The sequence below is a fragment of the Bubalus bubalis genome, chromosome 1 (genome assembly GCF_019923935.1).
Source record: "Bubalus bubalis isolate 160015118507 breed Murrah chromosome 1, NDDB_SH_1, whole genome shotgun sequence".
Lineage (NCBI taxonomy): Eukaryota > Metazoa > Chordata > Mammalia > Artiodactyla > Bovidae > Bubalus > Bubalus bubalis.
The window spans coordinates 69,919,167-69,946,839 of NC_059157.1; the positions used below are offsets into that span (position 1 = coordinate 69,919,167).

Consider the following 27,673-nt stretch of genomic DNA (forward strand, 5'->3'; position numbering starts at 1 on the left):
AAATCATTGAGTTCCTTGGCCATTTTATTCAGGATATTCAACCTTAATTCTCATTTTCTACTTTCATATCTCTTTCATTGGGCTTACACTTACACAGTGCTTAAGAAATGTGCATTCATCTAGTTTTTGCAACCCATCTGAGTCAAACACTTGATACACACTGATTGTGTTAACCAGATTATAACTTGTTTTTACTTTTAGTATCATATATATTGTGTTAACCCAAAAGTTCATGTAAGTTTCTGTAAGATGTTAGGGAGAAACCCAAATGACCTTTTCGGATAACCCAATTATTTAAACCATTGGTCCCCTACTTCACCCAAAGTCCAAGTGTAAGGCATATTACTAGGTACTACATTTTTGGTGATTTGATGTCTGTATTGTGTCAGAGAATGACAATGAACTGGGCATGATTTGTGTCTAATAAACATTATGTCATTAAGGGTAATATTTAGATTTGAGTAGAAGTCAGTTATGACTGAGCTCAGGGTCTGTGGTGAGGAAGACTATCCAGATAAATGAATAGGGGTGGACTTTTATGGAGTGTGTTTAGGGGGTTCTTAGAAGATCAGTTTCAAGTGTAGGGCTCAGGCCTAAAAGTAGAAAATGAAAAATTTGGTGGGAGCTCTTTACAAAGCTTTGAAAGGCAACCAAAGAATTGTGGGCCTTGAGCTGATGACATGTTGTTAACTTTGCTTGTTTTCTGTGGAGTTATATTTACTGAACGCCACCTTGTCCCTCTTCAGTAATATTCTTTATTTGGTAAGAAGTTGTTGTGTGTTTGTTTTAAAAAAGAAGCAAAGTGTTAGAAATTCTCAATTCCAACATGAAATGAGTGGCCAAGTGAAATTGTTTCTCAATATTCAGTTGACTTGCTTCATCCATTTCTTTGAAGCAAAGGTAAATCATATAGTATTCTATATGAAATAAACTTTGTCATTCAATGTGAAAAAGGTAGCTGTGTCTTCTGTCACTTTGTGCTGTGGAATCTGACAAGAACAAAACCCCCAGGGCACCAGGAAGACATATTTTCCAATCTAGATTTCAAATTGTGCAGTAGATGTTTGGGGTATGTCAGAGAAATATTAAGCCCATTCATATGGTAATTATCTGGAATGGCTCTTTGCTTCTATGTACCCTGCACTGATTGCTCCATAAACAGGCTTCAATATATAAACTTTTGCATTTAGTGGAAGTGCTGGTATCCGTGTCTGAATTCATAAATGCCATCTTAGGAAGCAGGCAATTTCTGTTTACAGCCCAGTGCCTGAGGGAGGCTGTTTAATGAGGAGATGTGAAGCCTTTTGCAGTTTATTGTTGATGACATTTTGAGGACACTTGCAGTTGGGTGGACTGGAAAACAGTAAAGCTGGGGATTTTCTCAGATGTGGTTTATATGCCCCAGAGTGTTGTATTGACTTTGATCAGTAATCACATTTCTACTAGTTAAAAAAAAAAAAAATATATATATATATATATATATATATCTTTTAGCAACTAAATTTTTAATATTTAAGGCAAAGAAAAAAAGAATATATTGCAAATCCGATAACTGGATTTTCTGAGATTAAAAGAATCTCAGTTTTATTCCTTATGCAGTTGAACTAAAGGTTATTCCCACTGTTTTTACTAGCTTGAAATGGCTGCTTTTCTGGTTAGGTTTAGTATTTGTATAACGGTTGATATTCTTTGTTCTCTGTATTTATAATGAAAAACTTTGAAATAGATTGAGACATTCCTGCGATAGAAATTAAACTGACATTGCTGTTTAGATAACTATGCCAGTGTTGAGTAAATCTCTTTATTTTGTACTCGTAATGTATATTCCCATCTATTGCCTGGAACTTTTAAGATGAAAAAGCAATCAGGTGATAGCTTTGTTCTTGCTTTTGTTTCTGTTTGAAATGTTTGTGACCAACTTGAATTTGTTAAAAGTATAGGACACAGATTTGGTGGCTTGTAAGCCAGTGACTCTGTCCAGGTGGATCCATGGTGCTGTCGCTTCTTGGTCTAGTCTGGTCTTCAGCTTTGTGTGATGCTTTTCCAGACATGGTGTTCTAGATTATATCATTAAAAGTTCTGGAATTGAACTCTTCAGGCTTGAATCTTGATCCCGTCAATTCCTTACTGTGTTATCCTTGACCTGGTTATGTATTTCATTAGGCCTAACTCCAAAATGAGCAAATACCTATTGGTACTTGAGTTGTCATATGATTAAAAAAAAAAACAAACAAAAAAACAAAAAAACAAGACCATGGTTTAATCAAGCAAATCGATGTATGGCACAAAACGAATAATCAGTAGTAGGCATTATTAGTGTGAGTACAATTATGTATGGGGAAGATGGTTGTTGAATACTAGATCAAAGCAGTCAAAACTGAGGGTTAAAAGCGAGTCTTCAGACAGCTTCCACCTGAACTGTGATAAACTTCCTTTCTTCAATCAGGGAATGTTTCTGATGGTTTGCTCTTCCCCCATTTTTGTTGGGGTTCACTGAAATCTACTGAATTCTTACTCAAGACTCCACTTTACTGCATATTCTGTACAGATTACTCTCCTTCCCCCCAAAGAATTATTTCACAGGATACAGTGCATGTGATTTCAGTTCTGTTAGCTTAAGCCAGTTTATTATAATGGATTCCATTGAGGCTTGGTTAGATTTCAGCCTCAGCCATTTTATTAAACACAAAGAGGCTATAGCTTTAGATTTGTTGATTCAACCATGCATTCTTAAGATGATGTCCCAGACACTTTCATTAAAGCTGGCTGTTCCTAACTTGCATCAGCTACTTCTTACACTGTATTTTTAATTTTACTGTTACAAGTGAAGCTTTATGCTTCTATGCAATTGGCAAGGTAAAGAATCCTAGATTTTAATTTTATTAGATTGATTATTATGAACAGAATTAAATATGGAAGCTTATTAAGTGAAAAAACCTACATGAACAAAAATCTATACTTACATTTTTGTTATAAACTGGTGATTGAATGTTAGTGCAACTGTTGACAAAGAGAAGTATATTTGTTGTTATGATAAATTGTGCCAAACCATTGCCCACATGAGTCACGAAAAGAAACCTGGCAGAGAATTTTATCTCATGTGTTCAGAATCCACCATCACATATGCCTAAATTTTTATAAATCTGAGTCGCCTAGGTTGTTAAAACCATCTGCAATCAAATATGTTATTCAAAACAATGGCCAATTTGCATAACTGTTGGCTTGCTTCAATAATGAAAATTGTCACACTGTGTTTTTTGGAGCAAATTATCCATAGTTTGGGATGAGGTCAATCCTAAAGGAAATCAACCTTGAATATTCATTGGAAGCACTGATGCTGAGGCTGAAGCTCCAATACTGATGCGAAGAACTGACTCATTGGAAAAGACCCTGATGCTGGCAAAAACTGAAGGTAAAAGGAGAAGAGGTGAGCAGAAGATGAGATGGTTAGATGACATTACCAATTCAATGGACATGAATTTGAGCAAACTCAGGGAGATAGTGAAGAATAGGGAAGCCTGGCGTGCTGCAGTCCATGGGGTCACAAGGAGTCAGACATGACTTAGCAACTGAGTAATACAACTAGACACTTTTTAGAAGTGTACTTTAGAGAGTTTTTTTTTCCCCTAAAATATGTACAGAAAGAGTATTAATCCAACCTAGGAAAGAGGAACCAGCAAGCCTCTGATTGGAATGTCTGTCCCAGACACTCTACTGAAAGATTCATTCAGATGTAGTAAGCTTTTTATTTTTAGAAGATGGAATCTAATATCCACTGTCCAGTCCACGTGTATACTTTAGGGTGAATGAGCTTGATAAGGATTATAGGTACTTTTCTCTAATGCATTGATGAATTCAACTATCTCAGAAGCATGGAGGTTTGACTGGTAGGTGGAAAGTGATAATTTCAGAGATTTTAAATTATACTCAAGATTCTACAGGCAGTTAAAGAGAAAAATAAGAGCACTGGGAGTAAGGGCTGAAAGAAGTATGATTAAAAATCTTGAGAGGACAGAGGCAGAGCAGAAAGTGAGACCAGACCAAAGAAACACTTTGCTGTGTAATTCTGCCTTGGGCACTCTCGACCCATATGAAGCTGAACATCATCTCCAATGACATCTTTGGTGGATCTGTCCCAGATTGCCTGTGCTTAGCTTCGGGCACTAATTTTGTTTACTCATACAATCCAATCCATTAAACGTCTGCTGTAGTTTTTCGGGCCTGTGAGAGATTTTTTTTCCTTTTTTCTTTTTTGACCCTAGCTCAGGATAAGATGAAGCGTTCACTGCTTCATTCATTCATACATCACAGATCTGCTTCTCTCACACCTTCTCTTCCTCATTCCCTTAGATACATAGGTCCTTCTAAAGCGCTGGGATATTTCTTTTGATATAATAGGCTTTGTGGCAGAAGAGGCAATAGCTCTTTGGTAGTGCTCAGAGGACTGACAGATACTTTTAAGCCTGGAGGGAAAAAAAATTGACACAAGCTATTTTTCAGGAATTTTTTTTGATGCTGTATGCCCTACTGAGACACAGACTGGCAGCAAAGGTGGCAATTATTAAGCCCTATAACTCAAGTTTACTTGCGGTCCTGAAAACTCTACACAGCCCATAAGAGAATTCCCTGTAGTACAGTAAGAGCAAGGCATGTATCTATTTTGTAAGGTTATCTCTTTCACTGCATTTGACATTTTCAAGTCCATGGCAGTAGGTGAGAAAGATGGACCTTCACAAAGATACTATCACACAAACAAAAAGGAGTTAACATTTGAAGAGACAACGCAGTCTTTTCTTCAAATTTATTTAAGTACACATGTGATTGATATTAACATATTTTATACCTTTGAATGTAGCAGTGAGCTGAGCATACTTTACACCTGGAGAAATCTTAAATTTTGAAGGTAAAAAAATTATCCTTTCATTTCTATTTCTATCTTAGTCATCTCTACGTCTATATCTGTGCTTTTTAACTTAATTACAGACCAAAAATGATGCTATTTAGTATTATGCTAGGTTATAAAGATTTTCTACCTCTATTTGTTCACCTTCATTCACTTTCCTTGCTACACACCCCAAGCCCACTGATAACTCATCTGCCTCCTAAGTGGGTCTACATATGAACATTAGCGATCATACTTGAAGGAAGAAGCAAAGAAAATAGTTCACAGTCATTTCTTAAACGTTAAGGCAACCTTAGCTTCAAAGTGTTGATATTACAGTGGTCGAGAGACACCGAAGACACACAGAACAACATTGTAATGACTGATACGCAGTTATCGAGTGCCATGCTTTTATGAAAAAAACAACCTCGTAAACGAAAACTGTGAAACTTGTCATCGTTGAGCTCTGTGCAAGGAGCCGTGGAGTCATAAAAGAGAAGCTCCATTAATAGCCTGTCAAAATAAAGATGGAATATAAAGTGTGGGGGTTCCAGTGACTTTTTGGGAAAGACAAGAACGACCTCATAGTCATGACATTTGAGATGGGTTAATGAATGAATAGGAATATGCCTGGTGAAGAAAAAGAAAAGGGAAAACTTTTGCACAAATGGAGAGTTTGAAGAGTCCCAGTAGATTCTGTAGGTGAACAGAGAGAGACAGTCTGTCAGAGCATAGTGTGAAGAGTGTGGCTTTAAGGGAACTGGGACTGAATGGTTCAATGGAGCTGCTGCTGCTGCTAAGTTGCTTCAGTCATGTTTGACTCTGTGCGACCCCACAGACGGCAGCCCACTAGGCTCCTCTGTCCCTGGGATTCTCCAGGCAAGAATACTGGAGTGGGTTGCCATTTCCTTCTCCAATGCATAAAAGTGAAAAGTGAAAGTGAAGTTGCTCAGTCGTGCCCAACTCTTAGCGACCCCATGGACTGCAGCCTCCCAGGCTCCTCCGTCCATGGGATTTTCCAGGCAAGAGTACTGGCGTGGGTTGCCATTGCCTTCTCCGGGTTCAATGCAGTACAAAGGGCAAAGGACTTCTATGGTTAAGGTTTTTTGTTTTTTTTTTTTTTTTTTTTTAAATTTTGGGAGCAACAGGAAGTCAAGAGGAATGTTTTCTCTGTATCTTTCACATTCTCTTCCAAATTTTCTTATGTCCTTCGTTCTTTTTTCTTCCTTTCTTCCCCTTCTCCTCTTCTTTCTTTTCCTCCTTTTTCTCCCTTTCATTCTTATTTTAAGGATATTACCACATTAGCAGTATGGTAGATGGACTAGGAGTTGGGGAGACTATTGGTATGTGAAACAATTAGAAGATTTAGCACTGGCCCACTAGGAAATGAATGAAGGTCTTCCAGAAAAAAGTAGCTGATATAAAAAGTGGAGCCTTTTCTCCAAGTACAAACTTGGAGAGCAAAGGTATAGAAAGACCTCATTTTCCCTCTCTAAGTCTCATGTAGCACACCATTGCCTAGTACCGCATAGGCAGTCTGCAAAGACTTATTGCTGGTGAAAAGTACTAGTGAATAAAAGCATACTTTCTATTTTGAATTACAAATTGAGCTGGTGATGCCTTTTACCAAGGTCAAAAACAAGGGTGTGGAAAATATTTGTGAGGGGAAAAGACAGAAGTTCCACCTTTGCTTTGCTAAGTTTACCATGTCTCCAGGACATGGTAAATACTTGAAAATAATAATGAATTTATTATTGAATAAATACTTGAATATATACATTGTCCAATAAATACATGAAAATATGAATTCTATAAAAAGAGAAAGGAGGAGAGATGATCGCCAAGAGATGATATTTTCATCGTAAGTTTGTATGGGACAAATAAAGTGTTGATTTTATGTCTGGAAGAAATTGTTTACTTTCTGAATGAATATACACGATTTCTAGCCATTAGCATGGCAGCAGGTATTTCTGAAGAGGCACTGTCACAGAAATCAATTGAGGAGTTTTAAAATGGCTTTATTTTTTTTCCTTTCAAAAGTGAACAATTTACCTTTTCCATCCACAGAGCAGGCACAATTATCAGAATGTATATTGCTTTTTCCTTAGAACACAGAACTTTTCTCTAAAAATTATGACATATCTTCTTCAATTTTAGCCCCCTAAGATGTTAAGCTGGGAATGAGGCGGCCAATTATGTTTATGCTTATGATCAAAAAGAAAAATAGAGAATTTTTTTCTACTGGCCTAACATTTTTAATAGCCTAACTATTAGACTATACTAAAAAGATCTTAATGACCCAGATAACCACAATGGTGTGATCCCTGACCTAGAGGCAGACATTCTGGAATGCAAAGTCAAGTGGACCTTAGAAGCATCACTACGAACAAAGCTAGAAGAGGTGATGGAATTCCAGTTGAGCTATTTCAGATCCTAAAAGATGATGATATGAAAGTGCCACACTCAATATGCCAGCAAATTTGGAAAACTCAGCAGTGGCCACAGGACTGGAAAAGATCAGTTTTCATTCCAATCCCAAAGGAAGGCAATGCCAAAGAATGTTCAAACTGCTGCACAATTGTACTCATCTCACACACTAGCAAAGTAATGCTCAAAATTATCCAAGGAAGGCTTCAGCAGTACGTGAACTGAGAACTTCCAGGTGCTCAATCTGGATTTAGAAAAGGCAGAGGAACCAGAGATCAAATTGCCAACAGCCGTTGGATCGTTGAAAAAGCAAGAGAGATCCAGAAAAATATCTACTTCTGCTTTATTGACTGTGCCAAAGCCTTTGACTGTGTAAATCACAACAAACTGTGGAAAATTCTGAAAGTGATGGGAATACCAGATCACCTTACCTGCCTCCTGAAAAATCTGTATATAGGTAAAGAAGCAATATTAGAACATGCAACAACAGAGTGGTTCCAGATTTGGAAAGGAGTACATCAAGGCTGTAAATTGTCACCCTACTTATTTAATGTATATGCAGAGTACATCATGAGAAATGCCGAAATGGATGAAGCACAAGCTGGAATCAAGATTGCCAGGAGAAGTATCAATAACCTCAGATATGCAGGTGATAACACCCTTATGGAAGAAAGCAAAGAAGAACTAAATACCCTCTTGAATGAAAGTGAAAGAGGAGAGCGAAAAGGCTGGCTTAAAACTAAACAATCAAAAAACAAAGATCATGGCATTCAGTCCCATCACTTCATGGCAAATAGATGGGGAAACAGTGACAGACTTTATTTTCTTGGGCTCCAAAATCACTACAGGTGGTGACTGCAGCCATGGAAGTTAAAAGATGCTTGCTCCTTGGAAGAAAAGCTATGACAAACCTAGACAGCATATTAAAAAGTAGACAAAGGTCCTTCTAGTCAAAGCTATGGTTTTTCCACTTGTCAAGTATGGATGTGATAGTTGGACCATAATGAATGCTGAGCGCTGAAGATTTGATGCTTTTGAACTGTGGTGTTGGAAAAGACTCTTGAGAATCCCTTGGACTGCAAGGAGATCAAACCAATCATTCATAAACGAGATCAGTCCTAAATATTCACTGGAAGAACTGATGCTGAAGCTGAAGCTTTAATACTTTGGCCACCTGATGTGAAGAACTGACTCATTTGAAAAGACCCTGATGCTGGGAAAGGATGAAGGCAGGAGTAGAAGGGGATGACAGAGAAGAAGATGGTCGGATAGCATCACCAACTCGATGGACATGAGTTTGAGCAAGCTTTGGGAGTTTGTGAAGGACAGGGAAGCCTGGTGTGGTGCAGAGTGGGGCACAACTGAGGGACTGAACTGAACTGGTTAGACTATTCATGTTTAAACATTAATCAGTTTGAACTAGAAATTATATTCATGTTGTAGTATGTTTACTGTACTTTGAAAAAGTACTTAAAAATACTATAACAACAAAATACTTTATTTGAGATGGGGTTATGTTTCCTGTATTTGTTACTTTATTTGAACCTAACAACTTACAAGTTGCATATCCTGTTGAAATAAGATGTTCCTTGAGTGAGTGAAGTCGCTCAGTTGTGTCTGACTCTTTGCGACCTCATGGACTGTAGCCTACAAGGCTCCTCTGTCCATGGGATTTTCCAGGCAGTAGTACTGGAGTGGATTGCCATTTCCTTCTCCAGCGGATCTTCCCGACCCAGGGATCGAACCCAGGTCTCCCACATTGTAGACAGACGCTTTACCATCTGAGTCACCAGGGAAGTCAAGATATTCCTTAGGTCCACACAGAACATTAAATAAGAACATCGTAAAGAAAATTGATTCTGGGATCGCATAAGCATTTACTAATCTTGGTACTAAATTTATTTCTTTTAGGGAACCTGTTTCAAAAATTAGGGGAAAAAGAAAAGGTTTGTATTTCTTTGTAGTATCAAATGGTAGAGTCTTCTAAATGTATATATAACAGTAAAAGGTGTTTATCCCAAAAGATTTTGTTATTCATTTCTTGTTTGTTTGTTTTTTGTTCTTCAGAAAACCCTCAAATTGGACTCCACAAACCAATGTTATCAAGATTGTTTCACTAACTAATAAATCTTTAAGTATTGGTTGAAGTTTAATCCCAGTGTCCTTGAAACATTCCACTGAACATTCAGATTTCAATAAACAAGTATGGTCAGTAATAATACACTTGAGTACAGCAAAGAAAATGTAGTTATTCCCCATTCTAAAGCTAATTTTTTAGAAAACAGGCATCAGAGAAAGGGGACCACAGACCTATTTTTAATGTTCAAATAAGCTAGAGCTCATATTTTATTTTGATCAGGGGATTAGGAAAAATCTTTGTTTGGAGGAAGCATTTAACTTCAGAGTTGCCACATTGCATTTCTTATAATTCTCATTATTTGGGCTATTTTTTTTTAATGGAAATGCACTTTGTTTTAGATATGATCAGCTCCTCCCTTGCTTTGGTCAGACCCCATGTATAGTTGTTCTGGACATGTTTATGAGATCTCAGACATGATCATCATGACCTCAATAGAGAGGGGTTGAAAAAGGAGCAGACGAATATCAAGAAATCTAAGCTCATGCATTTCAGATAAATGACTGCAAAGATAAAATGCAGAAAGCAAAACATATGAAAATGGCTTTTACAGAGCAATGAGGCAATGTGGTGATTATTTTAAAATTATTATACCTTGTAAAAGGAAAAGAGGGGGAAATAAAGCAAAGCTCTTTAAGGACCCAAGAGTACAACTAATGAATTAAGATATCTATTTGAATATGCTTCAGTTATTAAGTATCTACAATGACAAGTATTCAGTGGTTTAACAAAATCAGTTCAGTTCAGTTGCTCAGTCATGTCTCTTTGTGACTCCATGGACTACAGCATACTAAGCCATCACCAACTCTCAAAGCATGCTCAAACTCATATCCATCAAGTTGGTGATGCCATCCAACCATCTTATCATCTATCCTCCCCTTCTCCTCCTGCCTTCAATCTTTCCCAGTATCAGGGTCTTTTCCAGTGAGTCAGTTCTTCGCATCAGGTGGCCAAAGTATTGGAGTTTCGGCTTCAGCATCAGTCCTTCCAGTGAATATTCAAGAATTATTTCCTTTAGGATGGACAGGTTTGATCTCCTTCCAGTCCAAGAGAACCTTAAGAGTCTTCTCCAACACAACAGTTCAAAAGCATCAATTCTTTGGTGCTCGGCTTTCTTTATAGTCCAACTCTCATATCCATACATAACTACTGGAAAAAAAATAGCTTTGACTAAACAGACCTTTGTTGATAAAATAATGTCTCTGCTTTTTAATATGCTATCTAGGTTGGCCATAGATTTTCTTCCAAGGAGCAAATGTCTTTTAATTTCATGGCTGCAACCACCATCCGCAGTGATTTTGGAGCCCAAGAAAATTAAGTGTCTCGTTGTTTCCATTGTTTCCCCATCTATTTGCCACGAAGTGATGGGACTGGATGCTATGATCTTAGTTTTTTGAATGTTGAGTTTTAAGCCAACTTCATTCTCCTCTTTCACTTTCATCAGGAGACTCTTTAGTTCTTTACTTTCTGCCATAAGGGTGGTGTCATCTACATATCTGAGGCTATTGATATTTCTCCCAGCAATCTTGATTCCAGCTGTGCTTCTTCCCGACTGGCATTTCCCATGACATACTCTACATATAGGTGAAATAAGCAGAGTGACAATATACAGCCCTGATGTACTCCTTTCCCTACTTGGAACCAGTCCGTTGTTCTGTGTCCAGTTCTAACTGTTGCTAACCTGCATGCAGATTTCTCAGGAGGCAGGTCTGGTGGTCTGGTATTCCCATCTCTTAAAGAATTTTCCACAGTTTGTTGTAATACACTGAGTCAAAGGCTTTGGTGTAGTTAACAAAGCAGAAGTAACAAAATTAACAGAATACTAACATTATTTTAGTATTAGCAAAATACCTGGCAAATCCCATGGATGGAGGAGCCTGGTGGGCTGCAGTCCATGGGGTCACTAGGAGTTGGACCTGACTGAGCGACTTCACTTTCCCTCTTCACTTTCATGCACTGGAGAAGGAAATGGCAACCCACTCCAGTGTTCTTGCCTGGAGAATCCCAGGGACGGGGGAGCCTGGTGGGCTGCCGTCTATGGGGTCGTACAGAGTTGGACACGACTGAAGAGACTTAGCAGCAGCAGCAAAATACTAATTAGATATAGATCAAGAAAATGAGTAAGGTTAGGTGCTTGATGCTAAAAGAGAAAAGTCATTTTTATCTCTAAGCTATTGCTTTTCTGTTTAGTAAATTATTTAAATAATTGTTTGTGTATTTCATTGATAAGTCTAGAATAATAAAGCTAATGTGTTGAAAAATTGATTTTTTTGAAATTGCATATCTAATGATAGAAACAGTTCTAGAGGTGGGTTCCTAGTACCATTTCAACATTCTTATTTAATTTTCCATGTTAGAGGAGTATCCTGTTAGAAAGAATACAAGGTTACTTAATCATTTTATAATGTACTTACTTAATCATTTGTCAGATAATTATTGATAATATAGTTACATTTTCTTGGTGAGAGGATAGGGACACAAGAGACAGTTTTTCTTTCCTTTATCTTTTGGCAGATAATAAAAAATACCTTTTAAAAATCATCCTTTTTCAAAACATGGGTGTGGTCCATATTGTTAAAGTACGTGCATCCAGAACTATGTTTTGTTGTTCAGTTACTCAGTCATGTCCAACCCTTTGTGACCCCCATGGATTGCAGCACGCCAGACTTCCCTGTCCTTCACTATCTCCTGGAGCCTGCTCAAACTCATGTCCATTGAGTCAATGATGCTATCCAACCATCTCATCCTCTTTTTCCCCTTCTCCTCCTGCCTTCAGTCTTTCCCAGCATCAGGGTCTTTTCCAATGAGTCGCTCTTCTCATCAGATGGCCAAAGTATTGGAGCTTCAGTTTAAGCATGAGTCCTTCCAATGAGTTTTCAGGGTTGTTTACCTTTAGGATTGACTGGTTTGATCTCCTTGCTGTCCCAGGGACTACGTTAGAGTTTGGCAGTAATGTGTAGTTCTACTAAATGTTGACTTGATTAAATGAGCAAAGAGAATTTGAGCCTAAGTTCGTTGTGGAGATACTTTGGCTATACTGCTAATTTCAACCAAGAAGATGTTGATATGTTCAGAAAATGAAGTAATGTGTGGTAAGGTTGAAAGTTTCAGATAAGTTTCACTGTCTTCTTCATGTGGAAATAATACTTTAGGTACCTGAATCTCAGCCTTTACTGAAACAACAACAAACTTTGGAGCAGTGTTGATATTCTGAAAGGGAAATCTAAGTAAAACCTACATCTGTGGATAACATCTTGAGCACATCACAATGCAAGAGATGAATTTGGTTAGTATGGCATTAAAGTAATCCATTGAAATGAAAGAAAAGACACTTTTCAGTTTTTTTTTTTTTTAATCTTTGGATAGTCTTTTAAAATCTATGTCATTTTTTAATGTCTCCAAGACATCATTATCACAGCCTTTACATAGAATGAAAATATATATTTTAGGGAATAATGACCTACTCATGAATTGCTGGCTTTCAGCATCATCATGTATATTAAAGACAGAGTTGGAGAGACAAGCATACATACAAACATTTTATAGGCTTACTTTTTTCTTTCCTGTTCAATGCGTTTATTTGAAAACTGCTTATTTGCCTGAATTTGCCCTGCTGGCAAAAATTTTATACCAGACAGCTACTTTTTATTGTTGCTGCACATCATGAATAACAGCTTTATTTGATGGCAAATGAGATGCCCCAAGTTGCAAGCTTTCCATAAACATATCTGAATTGTTCAATTTCCTTCTCATTGTATAATTTCCACCCTCGCCCTTTTCCTGCTGATATTCAGATAAAGATTTCATTCAAGTGATTTTCAGAACTGTCCTGTGTTACTTGCTGTCATAAGTGGTAAGATTGCTCAATTCACATTAGCTATACAAGTGCTGTACAGGTTTTTATCAGATCTTTCTAAAGTCATTTCTTTGTAATGAGTGGTAAGGAGAACAATAAAAGAATGCCTCCAATTGGTTTTCTGCACAGTGGTGATTTATTAGCAGTAGAATTAGTAATATGACTATTTTCTGAGAAAAATGTCTTAATGAATTATTCTTTCTTTTTTTTCATATCTTCTAACTTGAATTTGAAAACTGTGACTGCTGATTGATTCCAAATGACTTCATTCTTTGTTTACCAATTAGGTAAGTGGTTTTGATTCTTTTGATATTTGTAGGGGTTCATGGTTGTATTTTAAAATCTCCCTTCATTACCAGTTTTTACGGTAGCATTCACTGGTTAAATGAGGTAAAAATTGGATATAAAAAGACAAGTCACCTATTTTCAGAAATGTATTTAAGGTCTATTTCACTAGCTGTTGTAGGACACAAACTATTAAGAAGACCCAATTCAGGTTGTCCTTTTTACAGATACCATATATTTAAATTAATTTAAGTCCATTTAGTTGGCTAGCTTTGCTTTATAAACGAGCTGTCAGCTCTTGCCTAGGAAGTTCCAGGTCATACCAGGCTGGTTACTGAATGTGAATCTAGCGACTCAGTTGTAAGAATGCATTCTATACGACGCTCATGATAGTTTCACAGTCTGTAACAAACCATTTTGATGATCCCAAAGATAAGCTATTAAAACAAAACAAACAAACAAAAACCAGCTCTAGATTCTGTGTACTGTCACTTATTCAGTGCTAGAGCTGGGTTAGTGGACCACAGTCTGTGGGCCAAAGTGGCCAACCATGTGTTAAGGATGCGCTTTGTATTTTTTAATGGTAGATGTAAAATCAAAAGAAGAATCATACTCTGTAACATAGGAAAATTACATGAAGTTTACATTTGGTCACCCCAAAATGAATGTACTTTGCACATTGTATATGGCTGCTTTATGCTACAATGTACGGCTCCCAAATCCTAAAATATTTACTTGCTGATTCTCAACAGAAAAAGTTTGCTGACCCTATTGCTTGAGCACCAGAATACAAGGGGTTAATTCCCAAAGACTCCTACTTTGAGGACACCGATAAGAACAAAACTCATTCTGTATCTGGCCTTTTCTTCAATCACAAGGGAATCTGCCATACCTAAAATGAACAAATTAAGACCAAATGGAAGAGCAGATCTCGATTGTAGATTTAAATTTTCCCAAACAGCTTTTTACATAGTTCTATTTCTTGTACTTTCCAGCCCTAAAACATGCAACGCATTAAATCTGATTTATTTTCACTGCCTTTGGGTCTTTGGGTTTGCCCCCAGACAGTCAAAGCCCAGTCGTTGTTAGGGCTGGGGTAGGGGCATTTTGTGTTGGGTGAAGCAGCAGCACATCATATAATGAGAAATAATTTTCTCAAACCTTAAATATTTCTCAGGGATTTGTTTTACCTGAAGGGACATTAACACTCTATAGATACTGGCATTTCTGAATTACATGTGCTAGTGTTGGAAAAGTGTAATATTGATCATTGCCATCCAGCATCATACTTAAAACAGTACTAGTAAGTGTGGTTTTGTATTATGAAATACACTTTATGGAACTTTTCAGAACCAGGTTGGAATATGTGTGGTGATAACCTTCTTCTTTTTAAAGCAGTCTTAAAATAATTATAAATATATTTCTAGTTCATCTCTGCATTATCAGAAGCAGATGCATTTGTTATTTGAGACAGAAGAAATAAAAGAACAAAGAAAGCATATTCTTGGAATATTGTGAGAGAGCAATGTAGAAAAAACTGGATATTAAAAATATGCATTATCTTCTAGGTTTAGGCCGCTGGGAAATAAAGCTTCTGTGTGTGGATTTGATATATAAAGACAGGCACAAAGAAAAAGGCAAACATGCTATGGATATTCTGGCAGGGTACAATTATACAGTATGTTTCCTAACCCTTTTCATGAAAATTTGACATTACTGTACCTCAGCTAGAAGCAGCAGGAATCACCAGGGAAAGAACAGCTGGATACTTTATTAGGTTTTATGTTGTACATAAGGAGACCATGTTTTCCATTGTCAGTGTGTAAAAGCAAATGAAAGCTCTGGGCATCATTAAGCGCTCGGAAGCGTTGGATATGTCAGCTCTGTTCTCGCAACACCTGGATGGAAAGCGCGGTGTGAGGTCACTGCAAAACAAAAACAGACCGTCTGCGCTAGTTGGAATTTCCAGAGTTGATTTATAAAAAATAAAATAGCCCATCACTGTTGTAGAGGGAAGTATTCCTTTGTAACTAGACACTTACATACACATATGAATATAAATGTACGGATCTGTTTGAACATGTTTTCTATGTTATTGCAGCTGACTGTCTCATGGCTGTACTCTTAGGGAAACCAGGAGGCTCTTTGGAGTCCAGGAAGTCCACTCCCTATTTTCTGGTCTTTATGATGTGATGTCCTTGATGAACCATTCTCCCTGACTCTCCATTTGGCCTCTTTTGTTCGATCAGTTTTAGTGAACATGTCTCCCAGCCCCCAACCCAACACACATGTAAGTCTTATTGACGTGATCACTCTGCCCCGCCTTGTAATTGCCTTTATGTTGAGGACCCTATATCTGTCCCACAAAGCCCACTACTCTGTTCCTCATACAGTGGTTTCCTTTTAAAGCACTGTATTAGTCAGCTTTGGTTGCCATGGCACAACATAGATCGGGTGGCTTAAACAACAGGAATTTTTTTTTCCTCACCGTTTTGGATGTTGCCAAGTCTGAGATCAGGGTGCCAGTATGGTCAGGTTCTGGTAAGAGCTCTCATCCTACCTAACAGAGGGAGCCTTCTCACTATGTCCTCACACAGTGCTGTTAGAAGAGTACCTAACCCATATGAGCATATTTAACTGTAATTAATTCCTAAAAATGTATCCTTAGATACAGTCACATTGGGAGGTAGATACAGTCACATTGGGAGGTTAGAGGTTCAAGGTATAAATTGTTCCAGGGGTGGATACAATTCAGCTTTTTAAAGAGCTTTTGACACAATTTGAGTTGTATACATAAGAGAGAGAACTTTTTATTTTTTTCTTCATGTGAAGCTATAAGAGGTATTTGTAGAGTTAGACCACTTATATCTTCAACCATGAGTTGAAGTAGTCTCTTGATCTTCATCATACACTCATAATAAATCTAGTAAACTACAAATGCAATTTGAATATTAAAATATACAGATATTTTGTATTTATAATATAAAAAGTATTGTGTGTTCTAGCTATGATCTCTTCTTTAATCATCTTAAAAGAATACAGAAGATTGAGCGCTGATTTCATTCATCATTCATGAATCCACATGTTTATATATTTCCCACTGATGAAATGCCCAACCGTATGCATGAGAGGTACAGACCAGGAAGTATAGGACGTAAAGAAAAAGCTGACAACATTCTGCCCCTTAGCAGCTCATCGTCAGCAATAGAGTTTCAGAGCAGTATGTGAAGTGCTTAGAAATAAAAATATAAAGCAGTGCCCACCATCCTTTGTATATGAGTAACTTTTCAGTGGTGATACCATCTGATCATGAGAGTAAGATCACAGTTGAAGAAAGAAAGGCAGTAAACACAAGGCAAAGGGAACGGCAGATGCAAAGCAAACATGGGTACAAAAGAGTATCACTGCAGCCGCAAGCCAGTGTGCTGAGTGGGATAAGACAATGAAATGTTCTTAATTTATTTTTTGATTGTGCTTCTACTGTGTGTCAGGTACCAGGTTATGTGGGTTGGTGTTGAGGAGTACACAGGGATGAAGTCACTGTTCTCAAGCTGATGCTTTTAGGGGGAGGAGACAATAAATAATTCCATGATCAAAGAGAGTTCCCCCAATGGCTCAGCAGTAAGGAATCCCCCTGCCATGCTGGGTCGGGATGATCCCCTGGAGGAGGAAATGACAACCCACTCCAGTATTCTTGCCTGAAGAATTCCATGGACAGATGAGCTTGGCAGGCTACAGTCCAAAGGGTCGCAAAGGGTCCAACACAACTGAACCACCTTAGCATGCACGCCACATCCTCTAACGTTCTGTTTTGTTGTATTATTCCTTACCCATTAAGTTGTATCATTACTGTCCTTAAGAGCATTATGATCATCTGACTTTGATTGCAAGTAAATTTGTTGCCTCTCCAGCCATGAAAGATTACCCCAAAGCTTAGAGGTTTCAAACAGCAATAAGTACTCATTCTTCTTCACAGTTTGTATGGGTCAAAATTTGGGATTCTGCTTTAAGAACACTCTCCCCATTAAAGCATAAAAACTATTATAAAGTATGAGTCAAATGTCAGGAAGGACTGGCTTCATCTAAACTAGCTGTACTGAGTGGAGGATCTACATCCGACTTGGTTTACTTGTATGACTGACTGCTGAGTTGGTGTTGGTCATTTGCAGACCTGAGTTGCTTCCTTGGGGGCGGCGTCACAGGACTGCCTTTGTATCCTCACAGCATGGCACCTGGCTTCTCCTGGAGCAATCCAAGATCAGGTGGAAGCAGCAATGTCATTTAGGACTTAAAGCTTAGAAGTCACATACCTTCACATCCGCATTATGAGACTGTTCAGCCCTATTCAGTGTGGGAGGGGACTATCCACGAACTTAAATACCAGGATATGAAGATAAGTGGTGGCCATCTTGGAAGTTGGCACCACAAGGAGAAATACTGTTTTTAGTATTTAAAGAAATAATAGTGATATTTGGAATTGAAGTCAAAAAGAAAAATTTCAACCAGTAACTGACATAATTATCTTTGAACTTCAATATCATATTTGATTTCTAAAGTACACACTTATTAAATGATTTCCTTCTTCTGATCAGGTACTTAATTTAGCTTTACTTAATATAATAATGATATTAAACAACTTTGTAAATCAAAAGGTGAAAATATATGCAGAGAATAAATTATGAAGACTTTGTCCAGCATAATTGATGGTGATTATTTTCCAGTATAGTCTTCAATTCATTGCTGTAATAATCTTTTCAACCAATTAGCAGTTAATTTAGTCGGTTATGTTAAAATGTTAGCCACATTATTTGCCAGTTAATGCAGGTTAAATGTTAATTATGCTGTTCTATAGTGACTAACATGGTACATCCTGAAACTGCACTTATTATTGGTTGGTTTTTTGACTGTTGTATACTCATGTGCCTCATTATTATTGTGCTAATTTTAGTAGAAGCACATCATATCCTGTGTCATTTAAAATAAAATCACCAGTCTTACGTGCTTTCAATCAAACATTAGACCCTTTTGTGTTTAGTAGTTTACATGATTAAATAGTTAATGATCTTTGAGTCTTAGCTTGCATTTGATATATTTAGCCTGCATTGCTCAATATATTTTAAATATTTGTAGGTCAAAGTGTGGTCTCTTTTACAACCAATGCAAATCATAATTTTAAGCTAAATGTATATTTAACCTTCATGAGAGCTACAATTATAAATATGATGATGACTATTCCTTCAGCTATATTGCTAATGGAATGGAATAACAACTTATTGCCTGGGTCTGGTTTTATTACCCCTCATTCCACTCATACATCATCAGCTTTTTTTTTTTTTTTTTTTTTTTTTTTAGTACCGAGGAGCAGTATTTGGAAAACAGGATCTTATTAATGTTCTTTTGCTAGATAACAAATTTCCACAGATGTATGGATTAAAACATCTACTTATTATTTCGTAGTTCCATAGGTCAGAAGTCCAGGCTCAACTGGTTCTCTCCTCTGGCTTTTACATGGTTTTTTACAGTTAAGGTGTTGGCAAGTCTGCATTTTTTCCCGGAAGATCTAGGGATGAATCTACATTTTAGATCATGCAGTTTCATGGCAGAATTCAGTTTTTCTTGCTATTGTATGTGTGAGCTTCCTAGTGCTTTGATGGCAGTTGACAGTGGGAGTGGAGGGGTGTGTGTGTGAGAGAGAGAGAGAGACAGAGAGTGTGTGTGTGTGTGTGTGTGTGTGTGTGTGGTGGGGAGGGGTGCTTCTAAACATATAGAAGCTGCAAGGGTTCCTTGTCTTATGGCCCATCTACTCCATGGAGTTGAGTCCTTTCAAACTTAGACTCTCTCTGAATCTCCTACCTATCTAGGCTTCTCTTTTTTTTTGTCCCTTTAGACAATAGCTATTATTTTTTAAAATTTATTTATTTTAATTGGAGGCTACTTACTTTATGATATTGTATTGGTTTAGCCATACATTGACATGAATCTGCCATGGGTGTACATGTGTTCCCCATCCTGAACCTCCCTCCCACCTCCCTCCCCATCCCATCCCTCTGGGTCATCTCAGAGCACCAACCGAGCATCCTGTCTCATGCAACGAACCTGGACTGGCAGTCTGTTTCACATATGATAATATACATGTTTCAGTGCTATTCTCTCAAATCATCCCACCCTCGCCTTTTCCCACAGAGTCCAAAGACTGTTCTATACATTTGTGTCTCTTTTGCTATCTCGCATGTAGGGTTATCTTTACCATATCATCTTTCTAAATTCCATATATATGCATTAGTATACTGTATTGGTGTTTTTCTTTCTGGCCTACTTCACTCTGTATAATAGGCTCCAGTTTCATCCACCTCATTAGAACTGATTCAAATGTATTCTTTTTAATGGCTTTGTAATATTCCATTGTGTATATGTACCACAGCTTTCTTATCCATTCGTCTACTGATGGACATCTAGGTTGCTTCCATGTCCTGGCTATTATAAACAGTGCTGCGATGAACATTGGGGTACACGTGTCTCTTTCAATTCTGGTTTCCTCGGTGTGTATGCCCAGCAGTGAGATTGCTGGGTCATATGGCAATTCTGTTTCTCTGTCTTAAAGCCAGTTGGCTTCTCTGTCTTTACGCCCATGTTATTAGATTGGGCTCAACTAAATAATTCAGGGTAATTTCCCTATTTTAAAGTCAGTTCATAATCTTAATTTCACCTGCAAAATCCTTCCACAGCAGTACCTGATTAACCAATGGAAGGAAATCTTTCAGGAATCTCTTTAGAATTCTCTCTACTATAGGGTTCTTGGGCTTTCCTGGTGGCTCAGTGGTAAAGAACCTGCCTGCCAATGTAGGAGACCCAGGTTCTATCCCTGGGTTGGAAGGTCCTCTGGAGAAAGGAATAGCAACCCACTCCAGTACTCTTGCCTGGAAATCCCATGGACAGAGGAGCCTGGAGGGCCACAGTCTTTGGGGTCTCAAAAGAGTCCGACATGACTTAATGACTAAACAACAACAACAGATAGGGTTATTAGTTGGTCAGAAGCTTGGAATGATGTAACCTCAGCGAGTCCTCCCAGGAAAAGTTATGTTTTAGTTGAATCCTTGGGGAAAGAAAGAGTCCAGGAAGATATGGAGAGAAAACTCAGGAAAAGACTGGTCTAATGCCAAGGGCACCACACGACCTTGAGTTTTGGATTTGACTCGTCTTATGGCCTGTCAGTGAAGGAGACACACTGGGGTTCTCTCCCTGGCTTGGCATGATCCACTGTAATAGGAAATGGCACCTCATTCCAGTATTCTTGCCTAGAAAGTTCCTTGGGCAGAGGAGCATGGCAGGCTATAGTCCACATGGCTGCAAAGAGTTGGACAGGACTGAGCACATGGTATTCTACGGCCTGTCAAGAAAAACAGATCCCATCCCAGACCAAAACCACTGCAATATAAATGTCTTATATTCCATACCTTATTTCTGAGTATGTAGTAATAAATAAACCAAACATCGTAATTTGTCCTTCCTTGTTCTGAAAACATTGCTGCAGCAGTGTCCCCCTCCTTTTTTTGCTCTTATCTAGATTGTTCCCATTAGTTCATGATTATGTTTACTTTTCTCATTAAACACACACACACACACACACACACACAACTTCTTACTTTATCATTTCTCCCCTTAATTCTCCTTATTTGTATTTTTTTGTCTGGAATTTCTTTCTGATTTTTTTTTTCCTGAGGCCACTCCTAAATCTTTTCCCCACCCTTTACTCAAACTGTACATATCATAAAAGGTGATGACTTCCATACTAACTCTGGTGGTCATGTCTGAGTATTCACCTTAATAGACCCATAAAGTCTCAGTGAACTCCGGGAGTTGGTGATAGACAGGGAGGCCTGGCGTGCTGCAATTCATGGGGTCGCAAAGAGTTGGACACAACTGAGCGACTGATATGATCTGATCTGAATCAGTATTTGATCCAGATGATACACTTTGATATCCTTTCTTCTCTGATATGCTTTCTTCCTTGATGGCTTCCAAGACATTTTTCGTGCATTGTTTTCTTTCCCTGTCTCCCCAGTTACTCCTTCTTAGATAGTGTTCTGGATTCACCTTTTTGCCTAAACCCTGTCTGTATTTTGAAGTGTCCCTACTCATGGTACTTCAGAGAAGGCAATGGCACCCCACTCCAGTACTCTTGCCTGGAAAATCCCATGGATGGAGGAGCCTGGTGGGCTGCAGTCCATGGGGTCGAGAAGAGTCGGACACGACTAAGCGACTTCACTTTCACTTTTCACTTTCATGCATTGGAGAAGGAAATGGCAACCCACTCCAGTGATCTTGCCTGGAGAATCCCAGGAACGGGGGAGCCTGGTGGGATGCCATCCATGGGGTCGCACAGAGTCGGACACAACTAAAGCAACTTAGCAGCAGCAGCACTCATGGTATTGAATTTCCTCATTTTCCTTTCAAATGTGCATCGCAGGTGATCACAGTGCCTCTCATGGATGGCTTTAGCTACTCTCTCTACGTGCTGGTAGTCACCAAATTTATACCTGAACCCTGGACATCTTCCCTTAACTTCTAAAAGTATTGATTCAATATTCCATTTGAATGTCCAGCAAGAATCTCAAAATTAATATGTTCCAACCAAAACGACTAATATTTCTACTTTCCTTCCTAAAAACCTCTCCAGCCACAGTGTTTCATTTACTTATGCCCAAGAACTTTGACCTTGTACGTATTTCTTGTTCTAATTTTCTATCCAGTTTTTGGGGAAAAGGTAACTCTTCTATTTTCAGAATATATCTAGATTATATTCATCTCCTTGCCAGTGTCCAAGGTCAAAAGCTCACGCAGTTAATACCTCTCACCTGGATTATGACAAAATCATCACAACAGGTCTCTCTCATGCTGTCCTTGCCCCCGTTCAGTTCATCCTCACATCAGCATCAGTGCTTCACCCATCTCTTGACTTCTCTCCTAATATACCCGCCAAGTCCTCATTTACTTTCTTGTTTTTTTCCTACAAATGATCCTGGCTTTTACCCCAGAGTCTATACATTAGCTGTTGGTTCTGCCTCATTAACTTTTCCATTGCATATCCATCTGGCTGACTCTTCTATTCTTTTCTCAAAAAGCCTCTTCTAAGGGAAATCTTCTCATGTCACTTCTTTTCAGTTGCAGTACTCTCATACCGGCTTGACCTTTCTGTTCCCTTTTCCTGTCTTTTTTTCCTTCTTACAATTTACCTTTCACCTAGACTATAAACTCCATGTGGGCTGATGTATTTGTCTGTATTTCTCCCTGTATCTCAGTGCTTAGAGCAAAGCATGGGATATGTATGTAATAAGTAAGTGGTCAGTACATGTTTAATGGTGGGGGAAACAGATATTTAAAGTACTGTGATGCAGAGTATACTTGGCTACAACCCCATAAGGTAAATAGAGCAGGTATTATTTTATTTTCCAAACGAAGGCAATTATATATCTTGCCCAAGGTCACAAAACTAGCTAAGTGTCAGAGATTAAACCAAAATTCAACTCTCCTGACTCCTAACCTGGTTTTCTTCCTGCTACAATAGGTGCTAAAAATACAGTGTTGGCTGTTCTTGGGAGTTACAGTGCAGTGTCCCCCAAGAATCTTGACATAAAGAAATAAGATTGTCTTCTGAGAGTTACTCTATGAAATCAACATATAATGAATCAGTTACTTTAAAGAATTGGAATTGCTTTTAAACCAAGGGGACCTTTACCTATTATATGACCTAACATTCCTAAGGAAAGAATGTTTTAATAAGAAAAGGCAGACTTTGTAGAGGCAATTTAAAAGGATACCCAAAAGCAAAAGTTAGTAAAATGTATCCAAGAGGAGGGAGCCTCATTCAGCCAGTGGGCTATGAGAACTCCAGAGCCTCTTTGTCCATGGGTGAGTCAGATTCTCTTAGTCTGTGCCAATGGACACTTGATTCATCTTGCTAACTCATTATTTTCCTGATTCTATAATCACCAAACAGTATTAAGACTAACAACTGATTTTGCATGCAGCTCTGTCTCCCTGTAGGAGAAAAATTTCTGGCAAAATGTGCTCCTTGCAATCTTGTCCTGATTTATCTATTTCTTATTAAAAGTTAATGAATTGACCTTATGATTATGATTTGGCTTCTATAAAAAGACATGTTACTGATATACATGTTCTGATTTATGTAACAGTTATTGTCTGAGGATTTAAAAAAAAATCAGTTTATGATTTTATATGTCACTTTCCTAAACTTGATTAATTGAATGTGAGTCTCTTTTGCACCTTTTCCCATTTCTGCTGAATATGAGGATGCTCTTAGCATTTCAGCCATGGAAAAAAATCAGCTAGAGCCTCCTAGTGTCAGCTGCCACTTGAAATGCTGGTCTAGAGAAGACTCTAAAGGAGAGTCTTGGCTTAGGGAAGGGGACCTTTGTTTTTTAATAGAACATTAGCAAGATACATTTAGCTGAAGTTCAACTACTTCAGGGAATTATTAGTTGATTGAAGATGGTTCTGGTCCTCAAAAGAGGGAGAAATTATTCTTGTAGATTAGCAGCAATTATTTTGGCAATTTGGATTTTTATCAAGAGCAAGGAAGGACAGTTTGGGCTAAGGTAACCTGTGTGAGAGAAGAAAGAAATAGGTCATGGAACAGGACCCTAGAGACACCCAGTGGAAAATTCTCAGTCTTACAGGATGTATCACACATGAAAACCAGGTTTCTAAAGTCCTTCAGGCTTAGAACCAGACACATTCACTGACATCCTGATTTACCAAGCACTTTTGGTCTCAAATTATTTTCAATTCTTGCATTTCTTCATTTACATATGTTTGAATCAGTTCTGCTTTTTTGGTTGGTCCATCTTAAAAGTGTTGAATAATAGCCATAAAAGCATCTAGAGAAACTGTTCTATTTCTTACAAGAAAACTCCTGTCCTCTTCTTTGTTTATTTTACTCCTTACTTTCATTTTTTAATTTATTTTATCATAGAAGATAAATCTTAGGAAAGTTTATTGTGGCAACTTAAGTTTGTATTGTACCATAGTCAGGTCTTGAATAAATAATTAATTTTATGGAATGATGGGCAACATAAACATATCAAAACATACTGGCATTGTGTTTAAATAACATCCAAATTTTAGCCATAGAGCTTAATTTTTTTTTTTAGATCAAGGTATCATTTAGTTACCAAAGAAGGAGAAAATGACTAGTGGAAGGTGAGTTAGAAAAAGGTGTTATGATTTTTATGGAGGGGGGCCATGAAATGAATTAGAATGGCAGGTGAGGGATTAATGAGGAATAGAAAGGTTATCCCCAGGCCAGGAAAGGACTGGCAGGAATGGGGGTGGGGTGAAATGGGATAAACAGTTCTGTGGTTAAGGTACCTCACTCGTCAGCATGAATATTTTCCCTTAACAAGGAGGCGGAATCATCCATGTTGAAATACAAGGGGGGAGGAGTGTTTGGGCATCAGAAGGCTGGATTTATCTGCAAGTAAAAGGGAAGATAACTCTAATAATTAACCATGTTTTCTCACTAGCCTAAAGTTGCTAAGAGTGAATCAGGAAGGACATGTTATGTCAACATTGTAAGTAGAAAGAGCACAGTATACTCTGGGGCTCCAGAAGCAAGAACTGCAGGCATCAGCATTCCACACTAGCTTTTTAGAAGAGCTTGTTTTAAACTCAGGCCAAAACACTACAGAGCTGTGTAATGAAAAATCTAGACTTTTTAAGGTATCAAAAGAGGCCTCTGATTTGAGTGCATGGACAGGTATGACTAGAGATGTGTTGCCAAACTTCTTGATTTGGGGGTGATGACAAAGGCTTCATTGTAATTTGGGCATCATTACATATTGTATATGATATTCTCAAATAGGCTGCCTGGCATGTGTGTATGCCCAGCATCATCGCCAAAAGGAGACACATCAATTGCAAGAAACAGTGCTATTTTCCCCTCTAGTGTTTAAAAGTCAATGAAGCCTGATAGTAAAAGCTGCATGGTCATAACGTGCTTTCTTTATTCATTTGATAATCAGTTCAGTTCAGTTCAGTCGTTCAGTCTTGTCCGACTCTTTGCGACCCCATGGACTGCAGCAATATTTGATAATACATGAAGAAATTAGGACATGGTGCTTTTTAAACTGAAGATAAGTATGATGCAGATTGAATAATATAAAAAAACTTCAACACTCTTACTTTAAAAAGAAAGGGACAATCCACTGAATTTTATGCTCATCTTACTTTTTATGGGTTCAACAATAGTAGCATTGATATGGCAACCAGGAAGTTATCAGTGTGAATTAGTCTTTCTTTTAAGTTGATCTTATGTTAAGTTGCTCCAGACACTGGATATTGAAAGCTATTTCTCAGTGACAAGATGAACAGATTGGGAGGTCAAGAAAATGAAGATGCAGTGTATTTCTTGATTTAAATAGCTCATTTCATATGGTCCATGACAAAGTCATTGTAAATGAAATAATTTGCATTTGTCTCAACAGATCTATTAATCTTCTGGGTCATAGATTGTGTTCAGTTGAATCTCTTTGTTTACAGGTTATCAATAGACTTCAAAACTGCTTCTTTAAATTCTGTGATGAAGGAAAAATTCTTACTTTTCAGGCCTCAGGATTTTTCAGGTCATTATTAATGTTAATTTTTATTTTAAAAAAATGAGCTTTTAAACCCCTTTATGAATTCTGGGCTCCAGTTCATATTATAATGTTTCAGTCTAATCTTTAAGAAATTCCTTTAGACAAATGATACAGTTCTGCATTGGGTACACACAAATTTGGGAGGTGCTTTTAATAACCAAGAAAGCCCACTGCTTTTGAGAAAGTGGCTTTATCACAAGTCCACATTTCAGGTAAAGGGTAATAGGAGGCAAGCATATTTCTAGACACAGTTAAGAACCAGGAAGAGTATGGTATATTTCTATTTTAATCCATTCATTTCACTTGAATTGACATTGTGCAATGGTAAACAAAAATGTTCAAAAAAGGAAAGTGTCTGGCATCAGGATCTTCTATATGCTTCAGAATAGTTCTTTCATGCATAGCGTAATTTACCACAGAGACTTTTTTTTTTTATTAAACTCAATAGCTATTAACACTGCTCAAAACATGCACTGAAAAACATTGTTCTTGTTGTTGTTCAGTCACTTAAGTCGTGTCCAACTCTTTATGACCCCCACGGACTATAGCATCCTTCACTATTGCCCTGAGTTTGCTCAATCTCATGTTCATTGAGTCAGTAATGCCATCCAATCATCTTATCCTCTATCGCCCCCCTTCTCCTCCTGCCCTCAGTCTTTCCCAGCATCAGGGTCTTTTCCAATGAGCTAAAGATAATCTGAAATCTCTTCTTGGATTAAACCAAGTATGAAAAAAAGGTATAGATGAATTAGACTAACCACTGTCTGGTACCACCACTCAGATCTTCTGTAGCTCCATGCCTGAATTGTTTTTATAGAACTGTATTTTGGAATTATGCCCTTGGGCCACACTGAGGACCATTAGAAGAAGCAGTTCTGTGAAACTCATTACTGTATTTACTGCAAGAATTTCATTGAGGATGTTATTCTCTGGATTACCCTGTGGATACCTTGTGAGAACACCCTGGAGAAATATATCTCCAGACTCAGTACCAAGAATAGTCTTCTGTTCCCTGAGCTAGTGGGTGTTGGTCTCATGGACATTGAGAGTTATAGAAATGATTGTTTTCCAGTTTACTAGGGACTAGAAAACACAGAGCAATATAGGGCTCATCTCTGTGATTAGAACAGAATATCACAGCTCTTTTGTGATGGTCTCTGTTCATGTCTTTTTTTTTAATTTTTCTATTGTATATTCCTTCACTTTAATACATTCATCTCTGTGATCTCTGTGTGTGTGCTCAGTCACTCAATCATGTATGACTCTTTGCAACTCCCTGGATTGTAGCCCGCCAGGCTCCTCTGTCCATGGAATTTTCCAGGCAATAATACTGGAGAGGGTTGACATTTCCTCCTCCAGGGAATCTCCCAGACCCAGGGATCAAACCTGTGTCTCCTGTATCTCCTTCGTGGCAGGCAGATTCTTTATTG

At 38.0% G+C, this 27,673-nt stretch overlaps 1 protein-coding gene and 1 long non-coding RNA gene across 10 annotated transcripts in view; both read left to right on the plus strand.

Annotated features, from left to right (window-relative positions):
• Positions 1-27,673, plus strand: part of ROBO2 (roundabout guidance receptor 2) — a 663,217-nt gene that overhangs the window by 303,959 nt on the left and 331,585 nt on the right. The window lies entirely within an intron of this gene.
• LOC123332871 lies at positions 12,332-18,600 on the plus strand. The gene is made up of 2 exons (XR_006550005.1): positions 12,332-12,732; positions 14,340-18,600. It is a non-coding gene; the product is annotated as an uncharacterized LOC123332871 (long non-coding RNA).